Source organism: Chiloscyllium plagiosum, unplaced genomic scaffold, assembly GCF_037043375.1.
Source record: "Chiloscyllium plagiosum isolate Xiang-an unplaced genomic scaffold, Cpla_swu_hap1 HiC_scaffold_48, whole genome shotgun sequence".
Taxonomy (NCBI): domain Eukaryota; kingdom Metazoa; phylum Chordata; class Chondrichthyes; order Orectolobiformes; family Hemiscylliidae; genus Chiloscyllium; species Chiloscyllium plagiosum.
The window spans coordinates 47,458,958-47,476,938 of NW_028270186.1; the positions used below are offsets into that span (position 1 = coordinate 47,458,958).

General features: G+C 44.1%; 1 long non-coding RNA gene across 1 annotated transcript in view; it reads right to left on the minus strand.

Moving 5' to 3' along the window:
* Window positions 1-1,014: 1,014 nt before the first annotated feature.
* The window catches only part of LOC148135911 (uncharacterized), a 67,839-nt gene continuing 50,872 nt past the window's right edge, over window positions 1,015-17,981 (minus strand). Inside the window, exon 3 of the long non-coding RNA XR_015754919.1 lies at window positions 1,015-1,731. This is a non-coding gene — a long non-coding RNA (uncharacterized LOC148135911). The remainder of the gene's footprint in view (window positions 1,732-17,981) is intronic.

Here is a 17,981-nt window from a genome sequence, read left to right on the forward strand (position 1 = left end):
CTTTGGATTAGTAAGGAGATCAAGGATTCTAAGGAGAAGGCAGAAGAATGAGTTTGAGGTACATATAAGACATTATTGAATGGAATTTTTGACTCGATGGGCCGAATGGCCACATTCTGCTCCTTGCTTTAATGTTCTTGTGGTGTTATGCTATCAGGTATTCTCTTTCTGAGACAGCAGCAGAGGCTGGGTTTGATACATATTTGATTGGGAAGTGTCAGTGGGAATGTGGGACAGGTTTGAAGTCCAGAATGCTTTATCTTTATTCCTAATTATTGTGTCCTTACGTCTGAAAAGAAGTGGTGATTTGGTGTGAGGTTAACACGGTTTAAAATAACGGGTCCCACAATGAAATAAGGATGTTCATTTCACTTTAGTGTTGTGCTATCTGTGGTGTCCTCATGCTCAGGGAGCAGTGAAGACTGGTTATTGAAGATATTCAACTCTGAGCTAGTGACTGATCTTTGCTGGACAGGAGAGTCAATGTTTATTGGGAACAGACAGGAGACGGATGGTCAGACACAATCGTATCAGCCATGAGCATTCTGAATGGTGCAGCTGAATGACCAACTGCTGCCCCTACCACATGCGCTGTGCCCTCAATCCACCCACGAGGTTGTTACGGAGATGTACTACTCCCCCTACCCCATGTGCTGTTCTCTAAATCACCCCGAGGTTATCACAGAGATATACTGCTGCACCTACCCCATGTGCTGTTCTCTCAATCACCCCGAGGTTATCACAGAGATATACTGCTGCCCCTACCCCTTGTGTTGTTCCCTCAATCCACCCCTCGATACTGTTACAAGGTAGGGGACCACCCCTTTCAGTCAGGCGGGATCATTCCAATGAGACGGGAGAACACCATTCTGCCCCTCGAAGAAGTTACACAGGAATAGAGAATGAAGTAATTCAGCTCGTTGAGTACATTACACAGCCCAGGAAAAAAAACATTCAACCCACCTTAAGTGCTACACACGAACGGGGAAGCTATCGGTAACAGGAAATAGATAGTAGTGATCAATGTTTATTTTCAGGTTGCAAAACTGTAACTATTATAGTGCTGTAGACATCACGGCGGGATCATCAATGACAAATAATCTGTATCAAAGATCTTGAGGAAGGGAACTGAATGGCGTGAAGCTCAATTAGCGCATCACCAAGATGATCGTTCAAGATGTCGTCAAATGGAGATACTGAGTCTGCAATGTGATACAGACAGGGAAGGTTAGTGAGCAAACCTTCAACAGAAAGAACATAAGGTGAGTTGTCTATTGTGGCAGGAAGGATAAAACAATGGCGAACAATTTAAATGGAGAGAGATTGCAGAACTCTGTGATACAGACCGTTTCTGTGTTCCTGGGACATGAATCATATGAAGTCAGTCTGCAGATGCAGCAGAAGGTAAGTGGAAGGTTAGTGGAATGATACTGTTTCTGGCAAAGGTTATCACGTTTAAAGAGGAATGTTTTACTGCATTTGAACGGGGCATTGCTGAGACCACATCAGATACACTGTGTGCAGTTTGGTTCACCTAAACTTAAAAAAAGATATAGTTCTTTCAGAAGATTTTCATAGATGTTTCTCTTCGCTCATTCCTGGAAGGTAGGTCTTTGATTATGGGGGATTATCTGTTTTTTATCTGAGATTAAAAATCTTCTTGAACCATACATGACTTTCTGAAAGGTGTTTCAGCTGGATGCATGTTTCCTCTTGTTAAGGAGTTTAAAGCTAGAGAATAAATTTAAGAATAAGATGCATTGATATCAACACACGTATTATATAGACTTTGACCGATAGTTACAAATTACACAGACGCATATAAACATGTCATCAGAGGATAAAGCAGGGACTTTTTTTTCTAATGAAAGGCGCTGTGTACAACAGCGATGATGCACCTTCATATCGTCCATTAACATCCGATCCAGAGAATGCTCCAGGAGAGCACACATGGCCCAGTTTGATGTTCAGTTGACATTATTGTACATTTCAACACAGAGAGGGAGAAACATGTTCCCTTCCTGAGAAGCAGCAGCTGATTGATTTTCTCTCTTACTTTGTCCCCCCAACCCCCCAATAGCAAAATGTGAGACCATAAAATCCCTGAGTTATCTTCACCACTCATGAAGGATTCCTGGTGAGGACTCATTGGAATCTCTCCACTGCCGGAAGCAAAGGGTGTTCAGCCAAATCCAACTGTTCCACAAATAAATCCCATTACCAACAGCTTGTGTGAGTATAATAATCTCAAAGGCAGAATAACATTTGGGACACACTATCTTTTTACCATTTTTTGTGAGTTCAACTCCCTGCATCTCACATTTTTCTCAAAAATTACCCTGTCTGAGTGTTAAACAATTGGTAATATCACTAAACTAGCTACATTTAAAATTTGTTGTAACCAGTGGAGGAGTGAGACTGGAAAATGACACAGTTACCCTCCAACCTTTGTCGGAACACGAATGAAAAATTCTTATTGGACTGTTCAAGTGGGAATTCCCTTTACCGAACGTTTGTGGTGCCTGGATGTTTGCATTTGTTCAAGTTGTGCTGTATTCAAACATTTGACAGACAGGTGCATGTAGGAAAATGGTATACAGACAGAAAAGTGCTGCTGAAGCCACAATCAGATCATCTACGATCTTAGTGCCTTGTGGAGCAGTGACAACGTGTCGAATGACCCACCCCTGCTCCTCAGTCCAATGTTCCTATGTTCAATTCAGCTCCGCAAACCTACTGCACTGGTGCTGACGGGGGAATCTTGCTCCAAACACTTGGTTCAAGTAACACAGGATCTCATTCATTCCCTCCAGGTTGTCACACAGTTTGGTGTGGGTTGGAAAATGTTACTTCAAAACCCAGGCTGGGTTCGAAAGACAACTCTGGTCTCTTTACAGAGTGTCTCCTCTCTGTAACTTGTGTTTCATTTGTTGGTCATGGTATAGACCCAGATTCACTGTGAATTCAACCCCCAGACGAATATTTAGTGATCATTCATAAAGTACTTTGTTCTCTCTGATTGGAACGTTCAATAACAGAACGTGCAGGAAAATTACAACCATTAGCTTTGTAATTTCAGAATATAAGAAATAAGGAACAGGATCAAGACATTGTATACGATCATGGCCAATGTTCGGTTCATATTAACTCATCTTTTATGTCCAATTCTTCACAACCTCTCAGCTCTCTGGCAGATCAAAAATCCATCGACCACCTTTTTAAATATTTTCAGTGATGTCGCTCCCCTAGCTCTCGATACAAGATAATTCCTGACATTCACTACCCTCTGTGTGAGGAAAACACTCCCCACCGTCACCTATTGATATGAACAAGAGGGGAACACAGGGGCTCAGCAAAGAGTGAATAGCCTTGATATCAAGGCAGTATTTGACTGAGAATGTCATCGGAAGCGCCATCTTATTTGAGCTTAATGGGAATCAGGTGTCCCCTCGCCACTGGCTGGGGTCTTTTCGAGCACAAAGGAAGATGTCTGTTTGGGGGCCGAAAATCTCAATCCCACGACATCCCTTCAGTAGATCCTCAGGGTAGCTTCCTCAGCACAAACATCTTCAGCTGCGTCATCAATGTCTTTCCCCATCATAAGACCGGAAGTGGGGATGGTCACTGAGGGTTACACAATGTTCAGAACATTTTGTCTCCCATTATCTCCTGATACAGTCTGTGTCCGTGTTCAGTAAGACCCAGACAGCATTCAGGCTTGTGCTGTTAAAGTGTCGGTAACATTCATGTAACAGTGCTGTCAGACACAGTTAAAAGAGGAGCTCATTCAACATCTCAAGCTGGTTACATACAGAAATGTGGAAGCCATTCAACCCATCGAAACTACTGAACAAGAAGAGCGACAGCCCATTCAATAGTCCTGCTTGTTCCACAGGAAGAGAATGGGTCTGGTCAGTACATCGAGCTGTTAAACAGGATCAGGTAGAGTCTAATCAGACGCTTGAACCTGTTCCATGGGACCTGGAGGAGGCCATTCAATCCCACAAGATAGTTATACATGAACAGGAGAGTGTCACTGATGCTCCAATACAACAAACCAATGAAGCAGAGACTGCACTCATGGATGGCTGTACGAGGTTCCTCGTGGGTCACTTGCCGTTGGAACTTCTGCTACTTTAACGTGGTTTGCTGGCAGTGAGGAGGGAAGCCAAATGTTTTGTATCACGTCTCAAAGAGGCATCTTCCATCTCTGAGTAGACAGACCCATGTTCTCCATGGAGGTCAGAAGATGATGGGAATAGTTAACTGTTTTAGAATGAAGACATTGTGGCTGCTGTCAGGATTTTGGATAACGTGATGTTTAGTGTAGGATCACACAGTAAATGCACTATATTCAATGTCTGTCTGTCTGTCTCACACACACACACACACACCCTGTATCGATATAGGGAGTGGGGGTGGGATGAGGGGAACGTCCTCAGAGGCTCTTGTAACCCGAGTAACAACAAGCCATGGATTCTATCACCGTATCAATGTCTGTTTAGAACATCATGAGAGACTGTCCATTGCCCTTAAGTTTCAATGCAATCATCTTTTATTCTCTCATAGCGCTAAAGATAAATCTTCATTCACTCCTCATTTTACCACCATCCCAGGGATTAGTCTGGTGAAATACCTGTGCACTATCTCTGTGGCAGGGCGATTATTTCTTGTAAAGGAAAGAAAATCTGTCCACAATTTCCCAAGACTGCCTCAACAACACTCTCAAGTTTGATCACAATAATTCCTTTTCCTCACTGAGACATCTCCTTTCTTTTCCTATGGAGTAAAAAGCCTTTCCTTCTCGCTACACTGCGACTGACGTAGAATTTAAAAGCTTCTGACATCTATATGTGGCCATCAACACATATAGAGGTGCCACGGGAAATGAACATCGCACTCAGGGAAAGACGAAGAAAGAATGCACTTGAAATAAGGAATGGTCACCCACCTGAATCGAAATGAGCTGTAGGAATATGGGAAACAGTCAGAGTAGGGAGCTATCTTTTCTTTTGTTATTCCCTCATGGGTCAGGCCAGCATATTATGCTGTGCTTGAACTGAGTGGCTGGTTCAGCTGTTCCACAGGACAGAAAAGAGTAAAACACATTGCTGTGGGTTTGCAGTCACACAGAGACCTGATCAGGGAAGGATAACCCATTGCCTTCACTAAAGGACATGAGGCAAGCCGATGGGCTTTGTACACTTAATGATGATGGTTTCACTTCAATGCTACCAATTTCCTTCATATTAACAGATTATTATTCTGTGGCTCTAGATCATGAGTCAATGACTTGAGCACCATGCATTATCTTCCCGTCAGACAGTTTCTGTGCAGAGAACAAGTAAAACATTTCAAGTGCAATTATTTTGTGATGGACATGTGGTTAGAAGTGGCATGAAACAGTTGATTCCGGATTTAACAGAGGCTCAAATGATGGTTTACTCAGAAGGTGCACTGTGGCTGACGATGAGACGGGGATATCACGATGGTGATATTGGACAGAATTAGCGAATGGGGAGGATGTGAAGATATTGATCTGTGCAGGGCTAGAAGGATTATGGAGTTGTAGAGTTTCTCCTCGCATATTGATGAGTCATTTGAAAGTAGTAATTTGCTCATTATAATTTCTAAGGAATGGGATTTTTCATTGAAGCTGAAAACGATGACTTCCATCTTTCCTAATGTTAATAACATGAACAATAATTCAGTTTAACCTGCTTTAATAGACAGTTAGAATGACTTACCAGGAACACCAACTATAGCGAGGATGGGATAGTAACCACCTTGAATAACAATCAGTACATCATAGATCCTCCATACTATTGACACCCCAGGTTGGGAAAGCGAGTAAAGACTATTGGAAAAACTCCTGTCCATGTTGGATCATTCCAGTCTAATGTTCTCAGATTCTGATATCTCCTCCCTGTCTCTCTGGAGCTGCTGATCCCTGTAAGTACTGTCGGCGATGCTCCCATTCATACTATGGGATAACACATTGAACTGAATCCTTAATTAATAAAAGAGGCAAGCCCTCCAGTGACACATTTAGGATCCACGGAGACCGACATTAATCACAGCCACTGAACAAATATCTGTAGCCAGCGCCTTTCAATTCAATATTGTTTTATTAAAATTCAAAATAATGATTAACATTTGCTCAGTCTGGATTGGATATGCGAGGGTGACTGAGGGAACGAATGTTGAGTCTGGTAGATTAATTGTATGTAACCATTCAGTCTGCATTGGATATGAAAGTAATGCCAAAGGTATATCGTAACACCAACATTTTTCTCTGCTTATAAATGGAAACATAGACCCTGTAACTACTGCTGAGGCATGACAATATCAGTAAGAGATTGAGAGAACTTTTATAGGCCATGATCTGGAGAGAATATGTACCTAAGACAGTGTGGGTTATAACAGACAGACAGCATTGATATGTTAACAGAGAATTGTACGTAAGAGACAATGGGGATTCCAGATGTTGGAGAATTCAGTGTAGATAAAGGATGATAGTGGAGAAGACACAATAGGTCAGGCAGCATCCGAGGAGCAAGAGAGTAAACGTTTCAGGCAGGGCCCTTCTTCAGAACTGCGAAGGAGTAAAGGGGCTGAGAGATAAATGAGTGGTGGTGATAAGGCTAGGGGAAAGGTTGGTGATAGGTGGGCGAAACTAGAAGGTGATAGTGATAGGTCGGTGGGGAGTTAGAGTCGATCGGAGAGAAGGAAGATGGACAGGTAGGTTCCCACGAGAGGGCGGATCGGAGTCGGAGTGTTGGATCTGGGATCTGGGTCGGTGAGGAGAGATTTGCTAATTAGTGAGTACAATGTTCATGCCGTGTGTTTGTCGGATCCCGAGGCAGAAGATGAGGTGTTCATGGCGACATCTCTTCTGAACCCTCTTCAGCTTAATAATCTCCTTCCAATAACAGAACTTCACACAGTCCTGCAGAAGAGGCTTCATAAATGTCCTGCACAATCTCAGCATGAGTTCTCAATTTCTAACCCCAAATGTCTGAGCAATGAAGTAGCCTTAAACAGCTTGTCTATAAGTGCCACAAACTTCTGTGAATTCGATCGGCACCGGTGGGTCCCTCTTTTCTACAACACTACCAACGCACTAATATAATTGTATATCCCCCCCCCCCCCGCTTTTTATTTTACCAAAATGCAATACCTCACATTTATCCAAGTTAAACTCGAACTGCCACACCTCAGCCCAGTGAGTGATATTACTGCCCCCTCACCCTCCTGCTTCAGGTTTAAAAGGCCCTCCCCTCTCCAGAAGGCCTACATCACAAGCCTTGAGTTCACCAAAGACCAAGAGCTTGATTTGCTTTGTGCAAGCTGAGGGAGGAGAGGGTAAGGAGAGGCTGGAAAGTAAACCGATGCCTTGAATCACTTAATAATTTCAGGAAGAGGGAAGCCACATGTCAGAGGTTGGAAATAGTGGCCAGTGTTTTTGGCCAGAAATTGTGCTCTTTCCTCATCTCTGGTGTTCAGTGTTGATATCTATTCGAGATCCCTCACATTGCAGAGTGTTTCTGCAAGATTTCTTGCCCTAATATTGCAGATTACAGATAATAGCCATTTAAGCTGGAAATCATAGCCAAGCAATTAAAGAAGTTGCTTGGCAGAGCACGTGCACTCATCATCCAATAGTTGAGGCTAATAGCTTTTATTTGTTTAACAATGATAACTGTTGCCTGTGTTTTTCAGTCATGTTAATCAGAATGTAATAAATCGATATAGAGCTCAAAACTGACACTTAAAATTCTGGGCATGGTATAAGTCTTGTGTGGTGGATAGCGCCCCTGCCCCTGGGGCAGAGCTCTGGATTCGATTCACTTCCATGAACTTGTGGTAGTGTCACTTTCTCTGGAACAGATGATCTCGATTCTGTTGTGGGGTGTGTCACAGTATGTTCAAAAAAAGCTGTTGAACAAACACACAGGAGAAGCACGTTGCAGCTTTAGGGGCTGATGTTGAGTGGTGGTAGTGCCCCAACCTCTGAGCCAAAATGTTCACATCACGCAGAGATGTTTCATTATATGTCTGAGCACGTGGATTAAAATGATTTTTGAAATGTGACTTGATGGAGTCAATGTAAGGACTGCACAAAACACTACATAGCACAAACAGGGAGACAGATAACGATCTGTATCCATGAACACCAACTAACCACGAAACGACACAACCAGCTATCCTTAGTAGCCACACACGCAGATGGCAAGCAGCATGAGTTCGACTGGAACAACACTACTATTATAGGACAAGCCAAACAGAGAAAAGCCAGGGAAATCCTAAAGGCATGGCACTCATCCACAGCTTCTATCAACAAACACATCGATTTGGACCCAATATACCGGCCACTGCAGCGGACAGCTGGAACTGACAACCGGAAGCTGCAGAGACAAACTACTATAAATGCTGGAGGAAACATGACAGAAGGGCTTCACAGGAGGCTCCCAAGCACTGAGGATGTCACCTAGAGAGGAGACGACACGTCTGCAACATAAACTCCCAGCTCGGTGAACAGAACCACAACAGAAGCACAGACAGACCACCCTCCACCACCACGTAGTCTCCTGCCAATAAGCAGTTGTACACAGAAACACACACACACAACCCTACACCACCAAGTTGTTTCCTGCTATTGATCAGATATATACAGAAACACGCACACACAATCCCCCTCAAGCACTCTGTCTCCTGCCAATAAACAGAAATACACAGCAATGGACACACACAACCCTCTAAAAACACGTTGTCCCCTGCAATTCAACTGATATATAAATAAAACACACATGCACACAACCATCCACCACCGTCCTGCCTCTCCCATTAAACAGGGATACACAGAAACACATACACACAAATCTGCTCCAATACCTGTCTCCTGTTATTAAACAGTTATAGACAGAAACACAAGCACACAACCTTCCACCACCACCCTGTCTCCTGCCATTAAAGAGATATATGCAAAAACACACATACAACCCTCCACCTCTGCCCTGTCTTCCGCCATTAAACAGGAATATGCAGAAACACATGCACACCAACTTGCACCAATACCTGTTTCCTGTTATTAAACAGTTATAGACAGAAACACAAGCACACAACGTTCCACCACTACCCTGTCTCCTGCCATTAAACAGATATATGCAGAAACACACACACACAACCCTCCATCATCACGCTGTCTCCTTCAATTAAATAGATATACACAGAAACACACACACACAGCCCTCACCAAAACCCTGTTTCCTGCCAATAATCAGATTTACAATGAAACACACAACACAACCCTCCTCCACCACGTTGTGTCCCGCTACTAAGCAGATTTACACAGAGGCACACACGCGCACACACACACACACACACACAACCCTCCACTAACACCCTAACTACGGTCAATAAACAGATATACACAGAAACACACACAAAACTCTAAACCACCTGTCATGAAACAAATATAACAGAAACACACACACAAAACACTCCATGTCCACCTTGTCTCCTGTGATTAAACAGACATACACAGAAACACTCACACACAATCATCCACGACCACACTGTCTCCTGCCATTAAATAGATATAAATAGAAACACACACATACAATCCTCTACGACCATCCTGTCTCCTGCCATAATACAGATCTTCACAGAAACACACAAACACACTTACACACAAATGGTCCACCATCACACACTCTCCAGCAATTAAACAGGTATAAACAGAAACACACACACATCTCGACATCATCCCCCGTCTCCTGCCATTAAACTGACATACACAGAAACACACACACACAGCCCTTCACCACCACATTGTTTTCTGCCATTAAACAGATATACACGGAAACACACACACACGCACACACAACCCTTGACACCCAACTTGTTACCTGCCATGAAACAGACATACACAGAAACACACACACACAACCCTCCATCACTGCCCTGACTCCCACCATTAAACAGGGATATGCAGAAACACATACACACCAACCTGCACCAATACCTGTCTCCTGTTATTAAACAGATATAGACAGAAACACAAGCACACACCCTTCCACTACCACCCTGTCTCCTGCCATTAAGCAGATATATGCAGAAACACACACACACAACCCTACACCATCACGCTGTCTCCTGCCATTAAACAAATATATGCAGAAACACACACACACAATCCTCCACCATCACGCTGTCACCTTCCATTAAACTGACATACACAGAAACACACAACACAACCCTCCACCACCACATTGTTTTCTGCCATTAAGCAGATATACACAGAAACACACACACACAACCCTCCACTAACACCCTACCACCTGTCAATAAACAGATATACACAGAAACACACACAAAACTAAACCACCTCCGTCTCCGTCCATTAAACATATATACACAGAAACACGCACACACAAGCCTCCATGAACTGCCTGCTGCCATAACACAGATATACACAGAATCCCCCCCCCCCCACACGCACACACACTCCAGCGATTAAGCAGTTATAAATAGAAACACACACACATCTTGACACCATCACCCTATCCCCTGCCATTAAATAGACATACACACACACGCACACACACACACACACAACCCTCCAGCACCACATTGTTTTCTGCGATTAAAGAGATACACACACACTCACACATACACACACAAGCCCCGACACCTAATTTGTTTCCTGTCATTAAGCAGATATACACAGAAACTCACACACACAACCCTCCACGACCACCCTGTCTCCTGCAATTAAGCAGATACAAAAGAAATACGCACACAAAACACCAGCACCACCCTGTCTCCGGCCATTAGACAGTTATACAAAGAAACACACACTCGCCATTCTCTACCAACACGCTGTCTCCTGCTATTAAACAGAAATTTACAGAAAGATACAGACAACCCACCACCACCACTCTGTCTCCTGTCATTAAACAGATATAGACAGGAACACAAACACATACAACCCATAATCCCCACACTGTTCCCTGTCTTTAAACAGATATGCAATGAAACTCACGCACACACATACCCAACCCTCCATCACCAACCTGTCTCCTGCAATTAAACAGATAGACACAGAAACACGCACATATTCCCTCCACCACCAACATGTCTCCTGCCATTAAACAAATATATGCAGAAACACACACAGACACAACCTTCCACCATCACGCTGTCACCTTCCATTAAACAGACATACACAGAAACACACACACAACCATCCATCACCACGCTGTCTCCTACCATTAAACAGATATACGCAGAAACACCGTACAACCTTCCACGAACACCCTGCCTACTGCCCTTAAACAGATATACACAGAAACGCTCATACATACACAACCCTCCACTACCACCCTGTTTCCTGCCAGTAAGTACACAGACACAGAAACACAGACACTCTACATTCCACTACCACACTGTCCCTTGCCATTAAATTGATTTACGCCAAAACACACACACACCAGCCTCCTCAACCACCGTGTCCTACAATTAAACTGATATATACAGAAACACACGCACACATATTTACAGTACCACCCTGTCTCCTGTCATTAAACAGTTATAGACAGAAACACACACACATCTCTCCTCCACCACACTATCGCCTGTCTTTAAGCAGTTAGACACAGAAACACGCACACACTATCCTTCACCACCACCCTGTCTCCAGCCCTTAAGTAGATGTATACAGAAACAGACGCACACAACAATCCACGAACACCCTGTCTCCTGCTATTAAACAAGTACACAGAGAAATACGCACACAACCCTCCATCACCACCCTGCCTCCTGCCATTAAACAGGTACATACAGTAATCCTCAATCACCAGTCTCTCCTGCCATTAATCAGATATACACATAAACACACACACACTCACACCTCCTCAATCACACAGTCTCCGGTGATTAAACAGACATACACAGAAACACACACACAACCCTCCACCACCACATTGTTGTCTGCCATTAAACAGACATACGCAGACACACACACACACACACACACACACACACACACACACACACACACACACACACACACACACACACACACACACAAACACACACACACACACACACACACACACACACACACCTTCAACAGGAATTTGTTTCCTGTCATTAAGCAAATAAACAGATATTTACAGAAACATATATACAACCCTCCACCACCACCCGGTATCCTGTCATTAAACAGGTATACACAGAAACTCGCACACCCATTCCTCCAACACCACCCTGTCTCCTGTCATTAAACAAAAATGCACTGAAACACACACACACACATCCCTCCACCATCACCGTGTTTCCTGCCTTTAATCAGATATACTCAGGAACACACACTCAAGACGCTACACCACCACCAATCTGTCGCCAGCCCTTAAATAGATATTAACAGAAAGACACACTCACACAACCCTCCAAGACCACCCTGTCTCTTGCCATTGAGCAGATATACACAGAAATGCACACACACATTACCCTCGACCACCACCCTGTCTCCTGCCATTAAACAGATATACACAGAAACGCACATACAACCTTCCACGAACATCCTGCCTACGCACAAACCTCCAACACCACCTTGTCCTCTTGCCATTGAGCAGGTATATGCAGAAATACACACACACAACCATCGGCCACCAGCCTTTCTCCTGCTATTATACAGATATACACAGAAACACACACGCAATTCTCCAACACCACCTTGTTCTCTTGCCATTGAGCAGAGATATACAGAAATACACACACACACACAACCCTCCACCACTACCCTGTTTCCAGCCCTTAAACAGATCTACCAGAAACACACACACACAAACCTCCACGACCACCCTGTCTCCTACCCATAAATAGATATACACAACAACACACACACGAATTCCTCCACCACCACTCTGTTCTCCTGCAATTAAATATGTATACACAGAAACACACACACACCATCCTCCTCCACCACCCTGTCTCCTACAAATAAACAGATATAGACAGAAACATACACGCATATCTTCAGCACCCTGTCTCAAGTCATTAATCAGTTACACACAGAAACGCACACAACCCTCCAACACCATCCTGTTCTCCTGCCGTTGAGCAGATATAAACAGATATACGTGCACACAACCCTCGACCTCAACCCTGTCTACTGCCCTTAAACAGATATACACCGAAACACAGACACATAACAGAACCCTCCACCACCACCCTGTCTCCTGCCATTAAACAGATATACACAGAAACACACACACAACCCTCCACGAACACCAGTCTGTTTCCTGTCATTAGGCAGATATATATACAGAAAACGCACACAACCCTGCATCACCACCCTATCACCTACCATTAAACAGACTGGCACAGAGAAAAGAAAACACACAGACAACCCTCCACTAACACTCTGTCTCCCGCCATTACACAGATATACACAGAAACACACACACCCAACCCTCCACCACCACGCTGTTCTCGTGCCAATGAGTAGATATACACAGAAATACACACACAAAACCGTCGACCACCAGCCTGTCTCCTGCCATTAAACATATATACACAGAAATACACACACAAACACAACCCTCCATCATCACGCTGTCTCCTTCAATTAAATAGATATACACAGAAACACACACACAACACTCCACCAAAACCCTGTTTCCTGCCAGTAATCAGATATACACTGAAACATATAACACAACCCTCCACCAACACGTTGTCTCCCGCTATTAAGCAGATACACACAGAAACACACACACACATACACACACACACACACACACACACCGTACGGTCAATAAACAGACATACACACAAGCACACAAAAAACTCGAAACCACCTTCCTGTCTCCTGCCATGAAACAAATATAACATAAACACACACACAAAACACTCCATGACCACCTTGTCTCCTGTGATTAAACAGACATACACAGAAACACTCACACACAATCATCCACGACCACACTGTCTCCTGCCATTAAACAGATATAAACAGAAACACACACATACAACCCTCACGACCACCCTGTCTCCTGCCATTACACAGATCTACACAGAAACACACACACACTCACACACACAATAGTCCACCATCAACACTCTACTGCAATTAAACAGGTATAAACAGAAACGCACACGCATCTCGACACCATCCCCCTGTCTCCTCCCATTAAACAGACAGACACAGAAACACACACACACACAGAGCCATCCTGTTTGCTGCCATTAATCATATATACACACACACACTCGCACACAGCTCCCAAATCACACACTCTACGGTGATTAAACAGATATAAACAGAAACACACACTTCTCGATACCAACACCCTGTCTCCTGCCATTAAACAGACATACGCAGAAATACAGACGCAACCCTCCACCACCACATTATTTTCTGCCATTAAACAGACATACACAGAAACACACACACACACACACAAAAACACACACACACACACACACACACACACACACACACACACACACACACACACACACACACACACACACACACACACACACACACACACACACACACACACACCTTCAACAGCAATCTGTTTCCTGTGATTATGCAGTTAAACAGATATTTACAGAAACATATATACAACCCTCCACCACCACCCGGTCTCCTGTCATTAAACAGATATACACAAAAACACGCACACACATTCCTCCAACACCACTCTGTCTCCTTCATTTAAACATAAATACACACAAACGCACAGACCCACCACCCTCCTCCACCACCCTGTCTCCTACAATTAAACAGATATATACAGAAACATAAACGCATATCTTCAGCACCACCCTGTCTCCTGCCATTAAACATACATGCACAGAAACACACACGCACACTCGCGCACACACAACCATTGACCACCAATTTGTTTCATGTCATGAAGCAGATATACACAGAAACACACATACAACCCTCCACGACCATCCTGTCTACATTCATTACACAGTTATATACAGAAACACACACTCACCAACCTCCAAAACCACGCTGTCTCTTGCAATTAAACGGATATTTAGAGAAACATCCAGGCAATCCTTCACACACTGTCTCCTGTCATTAAACAGATATACACAGAAACACACACACTCACACGTGCGCGCGCACACACACACACACCTTCAACAGCAATTTGTTTCCTGTTATTATGCAGTTAAACAGATATTTACAGAAACATATATACAACCCTCCACCACCACCCTGTTTGCTTCCATAAATCAATTATACACAGAAAGACACAGACACAACTTTCCACTACCATCCTGTCTCCTGCAATTAAACAAATATACACAGAAACACACTCACACGACATTACACCACCAAGTTGTTTTCTGCCATCGATCAGATGTACACAGAAACACACACACAACGCTCCACTACCACCCTGTCGCCTGCAATTCAATAGATATATACAGAAACACAAACACACAACCCTCCACTGCCTCCCTGTCACCTGTGATTCAATAGATATATAAAGAAATACGCACACACAACCCTCAACTACCACCCTGTCTCCTACAATTCAACAGTTATGTACATAAACACACACACACTCAACCCTCCACTACCACCCTATCACCCGCCATTAAAACGATGTATGCAGAAACACACACACACACAACCCTCCACCACCACCTTATTTCCTGCCATTAAGTAGATATACACACAAACACGCATTCTACACTCCATCACCACCCTGTCTCCTGCCACTAAACAGATATACACAGAAATACACTCACAAACAGAACCCTCCACCCCCACCCTGTTTGCTGCCATTAATCAAATATACATATAAACACACACACAACCCTCCACCACCACATACTTTCCGGCGATTAAACAGATATAAACAGAAACACAAACACATCTCAACACCATCACCTTGTCTCCTGCCATTAAACAGGCATGCACAGAAACACACACACACACAACCCTCCACCACAACCCTATCCCCTGCCATTAAACAGATATACGTAGAAATACACAAACACACAACTGTTAACCATCAAATTATTTTCTGCCATTAAACAGATGGACACAGAAATGCACACACAGACACAATACCCCCTGACCAACATCTTGTTGCCTGCCATTAAGCAGATAAACACAGAAACACAAGCACAACCCTCAACCGCCACCATGTCTCCTGCCATGAAACAGATATAATCAGAAACAAATGCAGACCACCCTCCACCAAAACCCTGTCTCCTGCCAGTAAACAGATATACACAGAAACACACATACAACCTTCCACAAACACCCTGCCTACTGACCTTAAACAGATATACACAGAAAAACACATACATACACAACCCTCCACCGCCACCCTGACTCCTGCCAGTAAGCATAGTCACAGAAACAAATACACTCTACCATCCAACACCACTCTGTCTCCTGCCATTGAATAGATATACACAGAAACACACACACACCACCATGTCTCCTGCCACTAAGCACAAATACACAGAAACAACCATCCACCACCAACTTGCCATCTGCCTGTAAACAGTTATACTCATAAACACACACAGCACCCTCCACCACCACTCTGTCTCTAGCCCTTAAATAGATAGACACAGAAACACACACGCACACAACCCACCACAACCACGCTGCCTCCTGACATTAAACAGATAGACACAGAAACCAACACACGCATCCCTCGACCACGACTCTGTTTCCTGCCGTTAATCAAATATACACAGAACCACACACGTACAACCCTCCACAACCACTCTGTCTCCAGCCCTTAAACAGATATACACAGAAACACACACACACACACACAACCCTACACGACCACCCTGCCTCCTGCCATTAAACAGGTATGCAGAGAAACACATGCACAACCCTCCACCACTGCCCTGTTTCCTGAAATTAATCGAATATACACAGAAACACACACGCGCACAACCCTCCACCGCCATCAGTCTGTCTTCTGTCATTAAACAGATATATATACAGAAAAACACACACAACCCTGCACTACCACCCTGTCACCTACCATTAAACAGACTTACACAGAAACTAAAACACACACACAGACACCCCACCTACCAACACTCTGTCTCCTCACATTAAACAGATATGCACAGAAACACACACACACACACACACACACACACACACACACACACACAAAAAACCCTCCATCACCGCCCTGTCTCCTACCAGTAGGCACATAGACACGGAAACACAGACACTACCCTCCACCACCACCGTCTGCTACGAGTAAGCACATAGACACAGAAACTCAGACAACCTACTCTCCACCACCACCCTGTCCCCTGCCGTGAAACAAATATACGCAGAACCCCCCCCCCCCGACACACACAAACACACACAAGCACACGCAAAACTCCATGAACACCCTGCCTCCTGTCATTGGTCAGATATGCACAAACACACACACACACCACACTGTCTCGTGCCATAAGCCACATATGCACAGAAACACACTCACACACACACTCACTCAGTCAAATCTCCGTGACCACCCTGTCTCCTGTCATCAAACAGCTGTACACGGAAATACACATACAACCTTCCACGAAATTTACAGCTGGGGAACGGCAGTCACGATGCAATTAGGCAAGACTTCGGAAGCGTAGGATGGGGAAGGAACCTACAGGGGATGGACATATTAGGAATGTGGAGCTTATTCAAGGAAAACCTCCTGAGTGTCCGAGAAAAGTATGTACCTGTCAGCAGGCAGGACCCTGTAGAGCGCGGGAGCCGTGGTTTACGAAGAATGTGGAATCTCTGGTCAAGCGGAAGAGGGAGGCTTATGTTAGGATGAGATGTGAAGACTCAGTTAGGGCGCTTGACCGTTATAAGGTCGCCAGAAAAGACCGAAAGAGAGCGCTCAGAAGAGCCAGGAGAAGACATGAGAAGTTGTTGGCGGATAGGATCAGGGTAAACCCTAAGG